The following is a 12,999-nucleotide window of genomic DNA, read 5'->3' as shown; positions in this document are numbered from 1 at the left end:
GCCACATTTATCAACCCCCCCCTAGGTACGTGACGTCATTTCAGGCCTAAATATGTCCTGCTTCAGAAGCTCTCTCGCTGTATTTTTTCACCTGAAGACAATCGCTTGTGTTGCGATCGAAACATCGTGATATGTTTTTTTTATCTGCTTGGCTTTATCGAAAGACCCATAGAATACCATGTGTATACACATACAATAGTGTTCACGTGGTTGTTGAGCTCACACACCCAAGGGGTCTCTGTTCAAGAGAGAGAGCAATGGAAACGAAATATAAATAAACTCAAAATAAACTCATTCCACGGTAAATCTTTTTGCTGATGACACGATACTGATTACTGCTGGCCGCTCTCCGGATGATGTAATTGCTAAGCACCAGGGTGATTTCCTGAGATGTGGACTCGAGTCATGTGACTTGGACTCGAGTCAGACTCGAGTCATGAATTTGATGACTTGCGACTCGACTTGGACTTGCATAACAATGACTTTGTCCCACCTCTGAGATGTGGACTCGAGTCATGTGACTTGGACTCGAGTCAGACTCGAGTCATGAATTTGATGACTTGCGACTCGACTTGGACTTGCATAACAATGACTTTGTCCCACCTCTGTACTGATTTCAACAAACTACATCAGCTAGTTGCTCTTAAACTAGTGCTGAATACCTCCAAAACCAAGGTGCTATGCTTTTCACCAGGACCAAAGCAGGAAGTTATTTTCCCCCAAATATAATTCCTTAAAAAAATGATCAAATAGAGCAAGTCAAGATCTATAAGTAGCTTGAGGTCAGCCTTGATTCAAAATTGAATTTTGAAGATCACATTTATTATATTGGTAAAAAGACAAAAAAATTGGTTTTATGTATCGAAACAAGCACTGCTTCTCCCCTATGTTCCGTTTGGAATTGATAAAAGCTACCATACTGCCTCTACTTGATTACTGTGACATCGTATATAAATCAGCCCCACAGTACTGTACTGAAGAAGCTTGACTCAATCTATCACTCGGCCTTAAGATTTGCATTGAACTGCCCATATAGAACCCAGCATTGTGATCTTGACATTGGGTCAAACTTAACATCTCTTAATGTTCGACGTCTCGTGCATCAGATCTTATTTATTCACGATGTACTTACAAAAATATCGACAGACTAAATTTGATTTAAAGCTTTCGTGACTGCAGGGATTCATCTTCTTGGTTCTTTGGGTAAAGTCACGTAGAAGGGAAATAATAAAATAATAAAAATGAAACATAATAAAATAATTCTCACGACGTTTCGGCCACAACGCAAGCAGCTGTCCTCAGGTGAGGAACAGGTCTGTCAAAAAGACAGCGTCTGAATACTTTATGTTCACGGATGCGGTCCGAGACATGTAGTTTGGTTTCTCCAATGTAACTGCTACCACAGAGGTAACTTAGTTTGTATGTTTGGAACCACATCTTTTACAGACGGGACCAGATCACGGATTTTATGTACTGTGTTGAATCGGACCTGGATCTTGTGTTTAAACAGGATTTTGGAGATCTTTTTTGTGACCCCAGCAATGTTGGGTAAGGTGATGGTTTTGAAAGGCTCCTCAACAGGATCCTTCTTGATGTTTGGAGTGATGGCTTTGCGGATTGTGTAGTCGGAGTAACCATTAGCCTTAAGAGCTTGGCGTACGTGCTTGAGTTCACTGGCAATGTGTTCCTGGTCGGAGATGCATTGGGCTCTATGGTGTAGAGCAGGGGTCCTCAAACTACGGCCCGCGGGCCACATGCGGCCCGCCGAGGACATTTATCCGGCCCGCCGGGTGTTTTTGCCGCCGCTGCCTGTCTGTTACTTTTTTTCTACATGAGAAGAACGGTCATTGGTGGAAGAGGGAGAGGGGGCGGAGTTCCCCCCAATCAGACTGCATTGATGGGCAGTGCAGTCTGTATGTCTCTGTGTGGGCAAAGTTATTGCTGGTATATTGTTTTTGTAGCGCTGTATATATATTGGTATTTTACTAATAGCAATTTTGACTCCCTAGGAAACAATGATGTCAAGAAAGAGAAAAATTGACTCGGAGTGTAGGATATTCAAAGAACAGTGGACTTATGATTACTTTTTCATGCAATACAAGGAAAGAGATGTGTGTCTGATATGCCAGAATATAGTGTCTGTGTTCAAAGAATACAATTTACGTCGACACTATGAAACTCAACATAAAGATAAATATGATTGTTTGGTCGGAGAATTGAGAAAAGATAAAATATTAAAACTGAAAAATACATTAACAACTCAGCAAAATACTTCTGTGAAGCAGAAGCAGCTAAATATTTCATCACTGCGAGCAAGTTTTCAAGTTGCCAAGCTAAAAGCGTGCACTGGCAGACCATTCGTGGAGGGAGAATTTGTTAAAGAATGCCTTCTTTCTGTTGCCAAAGAGATGTGTCCAGAGAAGGCCGATTTATTTAGTACAGTGAGTCTTTCAGGACCTACAATTACACGGAGGATTGAAGAAATGGGAGACAATTTGCATCAGCATTTGCAAAACTCCACAAAAAAACTTTCCTATTTTTCCTTGGCACTCGACGAAAGCAATGATGTTCGTGATTCTGCACAACTTCTAATTTTTATTCGTGGGACGAATGACTATTTCGAAGTCACAGAAGAGCTTGCTGCACTGCAAAGCATCAAAGGAACAACTACAGGTGAGGATATCTTTCGATTTAAAGCTTTCGTGACTGCAGGGATTCATCTTCTTGGTTCTTTCGGTAAAGTCACATAGAAAGGAAGTAATAAAATAATAAAAGTAAAACATAATAAAATAATTCTCACGACGTTACGGCCACAACGCAAGCAGCCGTCCTCAGGTGAAAACCAGGTCTGTTGGGGAGACAGCGTCTGAATGAAACAGCACACGAGCTTGGAGCATATATAAGCTGGGTTGGAAGCGGGGGAAAGAGCGCCTTGACAAAATAATTTGCATATCAAGAGGAATTTAGCATATTTATGGGAAATGCAGGAATGTGATTAGTACTACATATGCCCGTGCTGCATATGAAGTACTAATAACATTCCTGCATTTACCATAAATATGCTAAATTCCTCTTGATATGCAAATTCTTTTGTCAAGGCGCTCTTTCCCCCGTTTCCAACCCAGCTTATATATGCTCCAAGCTCGTGTGCTGTTTCATTCAGACGCTGTCTACCCGACAGACCTGGTTTTCACCTGAGGACGGCTGCTTGCATTGTGGCCGAAACGTCGTGAGAATTATTTTATTATGTTTTATTTTTATTATTTTATTACTTCCCTTCTACGTGACTTTACCGAAAAAACCAAGAAGAGAGGATATCTATGAAAAGGTTTGCCAAACTGTGAATGGTTTGGAGCTGAACTGGGCTAAACTAGCCAGTGTGACAACTGATGGTGCTCCTAGCATGGTGTAATTGCTCGCATTAACCAAGAGATGGACACACATAACCATTCTCATCCAATAGCCATACACTGCCTCATCCACCAACAAGCGCTGTGTAGTAAATCACTGAAGTGGGACTCTGTTATGAAATTTGTGTTATCTTGTGTTAACTTCATTAGAGCTCATGCACTAAACCACAGACAATTTCAGGAATTTCTGTCTGAGCTAAATGTTGACTATGAAGATGTTCTGTATCACACAGAAGTCCGTTGGCTGAGTCGAGGGAGAGTTTTGAAACGTTTCTATGACTTACTTCCACAGATTACAGCTTTTCTGCTTTAAAAAAACAAAGAAGTACCAGAGCTCAATGATGCAGAATGGAAATGGCACCTTGCCTTTCTGACAGATGTAACAGAGCTACTCAACAGTTTCAATGTGCAACTTCAAGGAAAGGGGAAGCTCATCTGTGATATGCAATCACATGTCAAAGCATTTGAAGTAAAATTAGGCCTCCTCATCAAACAAGTGAAGGAGGAAAACTTCTGCCATCTCCCCACAACTCAAAATCTGTTAGCGGAAAAACCATTGGTTGCATTCCCAAACAAAACATGTGTGGATTCACTGGAAAAATTGCAAAAGGAGTTCCAATTTGGATTTAAAGAGCTTCATCTCCATGAACAGGACATACAGCTTTTCCGTAACCCATTTTCTATTGACATTGAAAATGTGGATACAATTTACCAAATGGAACTGGCTGAACTGCAGAATTGTGACTCTCTGAAAGACGCATTCAAGTCAAGCAGCCTTCATAATTTCTATGCATCTCTCCCCTCTGAGACATATCCTCATTTCAGGAACCATGCACTCAAAATGGCAACCATCTTTGGCAGCACTTATGTCTGTGAACAGACTTTTTCCAGAATGAAACATTTGAAATCTCCAACCAGATCTAGACTAACGGATGCACACTTGCATCACTTGTTACGACTAGCAGTGACAAATATGGAACCGGACATTGACCATCTCATTATCCAAAAGCAGGCCCATAGTTCCCATTGAAATACTGGCAAGTTTGTTGATTTAACTTTACTTGTTCTTCATTTTAAATATTGTATTTGTTCCCGTTTTGTTTCTTCACTTCAAAATAAGATATATGCAGTGTGCATAGGAATTTGTTCATAGTTTTTTTTTAACTATAGTCCGGCCCTCCAACGGTCTGAGGGACAGTGAACTGGTCCCCTGTTTAAAAAGTTTGAGGACCCCTGGTGTAGAGTCTTGATGAGGGAATTCTTCTGGGATGGATGGTGGTGGAAATCCCGTTTTAGGTAAGCATCCGTATGGGTGGCTTTCCTGTAGACAGAGTGACTCATTGAACCATCAGGTCTCCTTTTAATTAGGACATCCAAAAAGGGTAGCTTGACATCTTTTACGACTTCCATGGTGAATCTGATGGCTGGGTGTATATAATTGATGTGGTCGATGTTGTATGTGTCGGGATTATGAAATTTTGATTAAAAATAATAAAAATTATTAATTTTCCGAAAAATGCGCAAATCGCATTAATTATGATAGTGTGTGTATTAATATGCATAAATTATGTTAATGTGTGTAATTATATGCATAAATTATGATAACCGCGGAAATAATCGTAGTAATTTATACGGATGCTTGCGATTATGTTAATGTGTGCAGTTGTGATCATTCAGCTTGGTTTCGTTTATCCAGGGTTATATCAATCAGGATAACACGATTATCATCGATTAAACGTTTGCCGATTATCTTAGTGTGTTTATGTTATTTTAGGTCTCCAGTTTCAGATCTCATCACAGGCTACAGCTCTTATGAATAAGACAGTTTTGCATGGAGTTGGAAAGAAGCACTCGAACAGTTGGTGTTAAGCAATTTTAATTCTAAACAAGCACATGACGCTCTCTTATGCGAAAGCGAGTATACGTCAATAAATTCATGGGCAAGATTATGCAATTAACGAAAATGAATGACTAAAAATACTTCTTCATTGGCGAGATCATGCAGTTAACGAAAATGAATGACTAAAACATTTCTTATTCATGTAACTCGACGGCAGCAACTGCTTTGCACGATCCGTTGATATTGAACGCACCACCTCGAAATGGCAACCCTTTTTGAAACGCAAAGACAATTTTTTTAAAAAGTCTTATTCGTGTGCGTGCTGTGTGTGCGTTGTCCCCTCGTAATATTAATTGTGTCGTGAGCTTGTGTGGTGTAGGAGGATACAAACAGCGGCCAGAAGTTTTCTCTGGTTTGGGCGTGGCCGCCGCGAGCCCCGGCTGCTCCCTCTCTCTTGCGTGTCTCTGCTTGTGCGCTCTCTCTCTCTCCACTGCTGGATGACGAGTTGGCACGACGCTCGGTGACGCCCGGTGACGTCCGAGTCGTGCTGCTCTTGCGCTCTCTCTCTCCACTGCTGGATGACGAGTTGGCACGACGCTCGGTGACGCCCGGTGACGCCTTGTCTGTTTACACTGGTCTCTGGTAGGTGTGCCCTCAAACACACGGCGCATTCGATGGCGCTGTCCTCTTCCTCACAGCCGTTTGACCAGGCTTTCTCCACTGCTTCGCGCTCTCTGCTTTGCACGCTTGGTCGACGCTTGGCGATCTCCGCCCTTTTACAGGTTGATTGCTTGTCGTCACTCGTCACTCTCTCTGCTCCGTGCTTCCCTTGTTCGTGCAGCTTCCAGCTTCACTCGCACTTAACTTCGTTCTTCGAGAAGCGACACCGGCTATCGGCATCGGTGTTTCGTTTCCTCACGACGCTCCGCCAGCCGGAGCACGGCTGAAACCCAGCCCCGACCCAGGTTGAACTCCGACTTCTGCGACTCGAACGACTCCTCCTCGTTCCATCACTTCTCGAGGCACAACCGCCCCAGCTCTCTTGCGAGCCCCCGTCGCAACGCTGCGTCGCAAGCCGAGTTGCGAGACTGAGCGCGACTTGGACAGATTGCTCTCAGGCGGTCACTCTCTGACCCCTCGTCGTCCCATCTCTCCTCGAGGCACGATCTGCCCCAACTCTCTTGCGAGCCCCGTCGCAACGCCGCGTCGCACGCCGAGTTGCGAGACTGAGCACGACTCAACCCAGACTGCTCGTTCGCTGTGTGCGCCCGTGCCTAACTCAAAACGTGACTCCCCTCTCTCTGCGCATTCCTTGCAAGCGGGCAACAAAACACAAACAGAGCGAGAAAAAGCAGACACCCCCGCAACCCCTCCTCGCGATCTTTCCTAACCCTCCAAGCATTCATAGGTCATCTGATTGTGCTGCGGGGAGACAAAGGCGGCCGTGTTTAACTCCAAAACGCGAGCACCCTCTCCTTTCTCCGCGTCTCTTGCGAGAGAAAACAAACAGAATAAAAAAAACAGATATCTTTGGAATGTCAGGCACCAATTCCCCCCTGTGACCTTTTTGCTCCCTCTTTGCTTGCCAGACCCCGCTGGAAGACAAAGGTGGCTGAGGAGATGTTTGCAATACATTTATGTGGTCCTGTGTGTTACATTTATTATTGAATTATATTTTATGAGTTCCTTCGGTCTTAGTATCGGGGTTATCATTCGTCTATGTTTAATGAATATTCGTAATGATCCTCATCACATTATTATTTTGGGGCTTCGCCAAGTTTAGTTCTCCAGAGATTGGTGTTTTATTCTGAGTTATATTTTAATGTCCTGAGGTTAAGCGTAACTATGTTTCCACTTAAGCTTTCTGGAATTCGTACTCTTTAGTTTTTAGGAAGGTCGTGTAGGTAGGAAACATATACTAATAATAAAAATATTATTGTTTGTTGGTTAATTATCTTTGTTAAGTTTCTACTTTTCGGTAAGGAAAACGTTAAGAAAACGCGAAGTTTCAACCGTTATTTACTCTGCACCTTATCTGTACATCTCCAGATGTCTTGGGAGGCTAGTCCATACATCTTTTTGTCCATCTGGATGTCTATGACCTCTCTGTGACCGAATTCTTATCATTTTAACCGCCCTCCATGTTTCATGGATTCCTGGTGTGCTTGTGAGGAGAAGTGAGTTGTTTTCATTGTTTAATTAAAAAAAAGATATATAGATAATATACAAACAAATATATAAACATTTTTTTAGAATTGGTCTTAATAAAAAAGGGTATAGACACAACAATCCGCCCTTTTGAAAATTATCAGAGGTCGATTTGGCCACTGGCGAATTTTCAAACAAAGTAAATGCCCTTTTTTGTGTTATGAATCCATAAGCCGCCCTCACTCTCGGCGGTTATTCTTACAACGCGCGCGTGCGTATTACAATCTTAACATGGTTACCTTTGAAATAAGCAAAGAAATAAAACACAACGTTAAACATCGGTACTAATCCATAACGCATTTCTTCCAAAGCGCGCATATGTATCACAATCTTAACATGGTTACATTTGAAATAAGCAAGGAAAATACAACAAAACGTTAAACATCAACACCACAAGTTACATCGATTCTCAACCATCATAACTACGGCGGATATTAATTTTTTTCTTTTTGTTAAATCCTGGGAAACGCTAGGTAGCGGTTTCGAACGCATTTATGCGTTACCTTCCTCATGTTGCCTGGTTTACCACTTATCACTTTGATAATTCGATCACGGTTTTCAGGTTCGTTTTTGTAGTTTCCCCTCTCACTCTCTCGCGTCGTGGGAGTGTGTGGTGTAAAATTGTGCTGCACATAATCAGAATTCGCGCACACAACCAACTTCTGTACTCCGTTATCAATGGCATTCGCTCTCTCTGCGATTACATGCACATTTGCCGAGTCAGCGTGTCGATTTAATTCCGTGCCTCGTAATGTTGCCCTTTTGGTTTGTACGAGTGGGTTGGATTTCAACACCATTCCCGATACGTCATGGACATTCGTCTCCATTTCAGCACTCCGATCCACGTAAATTTTTGTTTCATTTGGGTATTTTCCATTCAGAGGCTCACGCCTGTACTTCCCAGGGTGGGTCTCTGTGTTCCCTCTCCATGCACCATTATCGCTCTCTTTTGCGACGCGTGGCACTGTTTTTCCTGTGTGCTCTCTCTGTCTCTGCTGTCTGTTATCTACTGTCCGATCACGCTTCAATGCAACCCTGTCCTTGTATTCGATCCGCGCGTCATTTACAAGAGCACTGCTCGTGTTTCTTACCGCATCGTATGCATTTGATGCTTCCCGGTCGTGGTGGTATTTGCCTGCCCTGTCACTTGCAGCCTGCTTGTATTTCCCATTGAGCTCAGGGTTTAACAAAACTTCAGCGTGCGTGGCGCGTATGGGCTGCTCGCTCTCAATCACTGTGGGTGGTTCATCACGTATTTGGACCGCATTCCGTGTTATTCCTCTATTCCCTCCTGGTATAGCCGGTGGAGGAATTGGTCGGAATTGGACCGATTGTGTTTGACCTCCCATCCTGCGATTCTCGTACATTTTTGGCCCAGTGTTACTCCCATTTGGGTGCCAAATTTTTCCTGGATTGTTACTTTGCCATTTTTGTGGGTAATTTTGACCTTGCGTATGTCGGGGCATGGGGTGTTGATATGATTCTGCCCTTGGTCTCCACATTCTGCGATTCTCCTGAATGTTCGCCTCCGTACCTCCATAGTCTGTGTACCACCTTCTCGCTAGATGGTTATCTCGCCATCTTTGTGTGTAATTTCGACCTTGCGTGTGTCGTGGCATGGGGTGTTGATATGGTTCTGCTCTGAACCTCTCCCTCCTGCGATTCTCGTACATTTTTGGCCTAGTGTTTCTCCCATTTGGGTGCCAAATTTTTCCTGGATCGTTACTTTGCCATTTTTGTGGGTAATTTTGACCTTGCGTATGTCGGGGCATGGGGTGTTGATATGATTCTGCCCTTGGCCTCCACATTCTGCGATTCCCCTGAATATTCGGCTTTGTGCCGCTCTCATTCTCGTGCCAACCTCTCTCTGGTTTATTTTGCCACAGGTGCGTGCGTGTTTGCTCCTCCCTGCATTGTGGGACTGCTCGGTGAATTTTTTTTCTCTCTGAGAGGCTGGGTTCCTTATCCCTCTCCCTGTGTTCTGGACCCGAATTATGATTCTTAGCTCTGTATAACCATGCCATGTTCGCCTTGCTCTCTATGCGGCGTAAGGATGCGGTTTCTGGATTCAAAACCATTCTCACCCTTTCTGTAATCTCTGGGCTCAAGGATTCAAAAAACATAATTTTGAACATTGTATCTCCTTCGTGGTATTGATTCACATCGCCTGCGTAATACGCTCTTTTAAATTGTAAAAGGTAGTCACGTGGGTCTTGGTCCATGCCCTGGGTCATCGATTTTACAGCATAAAACCCCTCAGTGAGTGTCGAATATTCTCCAAACTTCCGAATCACTGCCAGGCTCAGTTGTTTAAAATAATTTCTAACCTTGTGTGGTAGTGAATTTACCCATGGGATAGATTATTTATGTAAGCTCCGTTTCAACAAACTCGCTTTTTCATCCCGTCTCCTCAGCCCTCTAATCATTGCCTCCTCTTCTACTGTTGCGATATGTGTGTGTATATCCATAGTCTGATTGTGTGGGTCAAAATCGGGAATTCTGACTAGAGCCTTGTCCATCAATTTAAGGGTTTTACTGTTGAATAGGTATTCTGAAAGTTGATCGCCGTCAGCGTCATCATCAAACAAGTTATCATCAGGCAATCTGTCACTTTGGTCTGTGCTGTGTCGAGCGTATTTCAGCGTGTGCATTTTCTGTGTGCGCGCCCAGTGCTGTGTCGCTCGTGTTGCCATTTCCCTTCAGTCTTTGCCTCTGCCCTTAGTGAAGAATGTCCTGGTAGCTTTACTTTAACTTTTGTGCGATCAGTCCCTGGACTCTGTCCACGTACCCAAGAGTGTGATTTAATGTTACTTCCATATTTATTCTGTGGATCAACGTCTGTGAGTTTCGCTGGTGTCGCGAGCACTGATTTCTCCTCCCTTACGATGGTGTGAGGACATTTTTCCTCGTTTATTAGAGACGATTTCTCTCCCGTTTCCTTTCCAAATTTTTCCTCATTCCACAATCCCTGTCTGTATGCCTGTGTGAAAAGGAATGAGTCCTGTCCTGCCTTTCCTGCAGTTTTTACATCGTGTTCGCCATCGTTACATTTTATCCAGTCAATTAGTTTCCCCCGAGGTGTGTTCGTGTTATCGATACAGCTCCCTTCCCATATGTCTCTCTGACTGTACTGCTTTGTAACAGATCGGTCGGTATGTTTTAATACGAGTTCCCAGTATCCCGTAATCCATTCAAAAATTATTCTTAATCCTAGCATCTCAAGTGGCAGGAGTTACTTTGACCTTTCTTTCAGAGTGCATATAAAACAATTATCTCACAGAGTGTAGTCAGTTTGACTCGAGCTGTTCTGTTATTTTCCGATTCAGAGTGCGTACCTCTAACACCATTTATCACAGGATGCAATCGGTTTGATACGATATTATCTTAATTCCACTGTCTCTGTTTCAACCTGCTATTCTGGGTTTTAACCTTAGAGGGCGTTTTTTTTGTTTTACGCCCGTTTACAATCACCATGCAATGTTCGATCCCGATATTCTGGTTAACACGTAGTGATTCATTCCATCATCCATGCAAAACACTGTCTGCGAGAGATCCCGGACGACGCCACCCATAATGTTGTATGTGTTGTAATTATGAAATTTTGATAAAAATAATAAAAATTAATAATGTTCCGAAAAATGCGCAAATCGCATTAATTATGATAGTGTGTGTATTAATATGCATACATTATGTTAATGTGTGTAATTATATGCATAATTTATGATAATCGCGGAGATAATCGTAGTAATTTATACGGATGCTTGCGATTATGTTAATGTGTGCAGTTGTGATAATTCAGCTTGGCTTCGTTTATCCAGGGTTATTTCAATCAGGATAACACGATTATCATCGATTAAACGTTTGCCGATTATCTTAGTGTGTTTATGTTATTTCCTCGCATGGACGAGTCGCTGGATGCCTTGGCGGGGGCGCGGTACTTTTCCACCTTGGACCTTTTATCCAGATTTTGGCAACTGCCCTTGGACGAGGCATCTAAACCAAAGACCGCGTTCCACACGCCACAGGGCTTTTTTCAATTTAATCGGTTGCCCATGGGTTTGCACTCAGCCCCGGTGACATTCCAGTGACTAATGGAGCTGGTCCTCGCTGGGCTGCAGTGGGACTGGTGCCTCATTTATCTGGATGATGTTATTATTTTCAGTCATACGTTCGAGGAAGACTTGGAAAGATTGAGGGCTGTGTTTGTCAGGATGCGGACCGCTAACCTTAACTTCAAGCCCCAGAAGTGTTTTCTATTGCGGGAATTGGTGCGGTACCTCGGGCACATTGTCAGCTGGACGGGCATAGCCACCGACCCCGCAAAAACTGATTGTGTAAGGATGTGGCCGACACCTACGTCTGTGGGTGAGGTCCGCAGCTTCATAGGGTTCGCGTCCTATTACCGCCGTTTCGTTGGGGGTTTTGCGTCCATAGCGAAACCTCTTCATGCTTTAACGGCTAAGGGGGCCAAGTTCCACTGGGGGGATGCAGAGGACGGGGCCTTTAAGGCGCTTCGTGATGCCCTTGTCGGTGCCCCTCACTTGTGCTACCCTGACTTCACCTTGCCCTTCATCCTAGACACTGACGCCAGCAATACAGGCATTGGCGCAGTACTCTCGCAAGTCGTGAACGGCGTCAAACGCGTCGTCGCCTACGGCAGTAGGGTGCTGTCCCCAGCAGAACAGCGTTATTGTGTGACCCGCCGTGAACTGCTCGCTATTGTTGTTTTTATACAACAGTATCGTCCGTATCTGTACGGCAGGCATTTTACGGTTCGCTCTGATCATGCGGCACTACAGTATGTGCTAAAAATAGACTAGCCATCCGGCCAGTTGTCACGATGGCTCGAGGTCCTACAGGACTACGCGTTTACAGTAATCTACCGGAAAGGCAAACGCGCCATTCAAACGCTGATGGCCTATCGCGCCTTCCCCCGGGGGAGGGCTGTGCGTGCTTTACGGGCTTTACGGTGCAAGTCGGCCACTGTGGCTACACCTGCTTCTTCCATTGTGGTGGCGGCAGGGGTTGTCGACAGGGAGCCTGACTCTATTGCCAACTCGCGTGATTTGGTCGCTCGTGACTCGCTGCTTGACCTGCCTCTGGATGAATGGGGACGGTTTCAGTTGGAGGACGCCTCCCTCCTTAGGTTACGCCGTCGTACCGAACGTGCTGGCGATTGCCGTGAGGGTATTGGAGCTTCCGTTTTGCGTGATAGTCTCCTCATGTCCTGGGACGCCAGCTCTCGCCATTATAAAATCGTCGTTCCCACCGCTCTGCGCGGCAGGGCCGTATGGGCCGCGCACGAACGACTCTTGCATTTGGGTATTCACAAAACGCTTGCCACACTGCAATTAGATTTTTTTTGGCCGGGAATGGCGCGCGATGTCGCCGATCTGTTGAACAGTTGCACGCAGTGTGCACGGCGGCAACACCCGGCTAGGGCAGCCTGCCCGCCCCTTCAGTCAATTCAGGTGTCCCGGGTCAACGAGCTGGTGGCACTGGACATCCTGGGTCCCTTCCCTGTCACTGCTCGGAGTAATA

The sequence above is a fragment of the Lampetra planeri genome, chromosome 78 (assembly GCF_965212315.1).
Source record: "Lampetra planeri chromosome 78, kcLamPlan1.2.h2, whole genome shotgun sequence".
Taxonomy (NCBI): Eukaryota; Metazoa; Chordata; class Hyperoartia; order Petromyzontiformes; family Petromyzontidae; genus Lampetra; species Lampetra planeri.
This window is presented reverse-complemented; position numbering follows the sequence as displayed.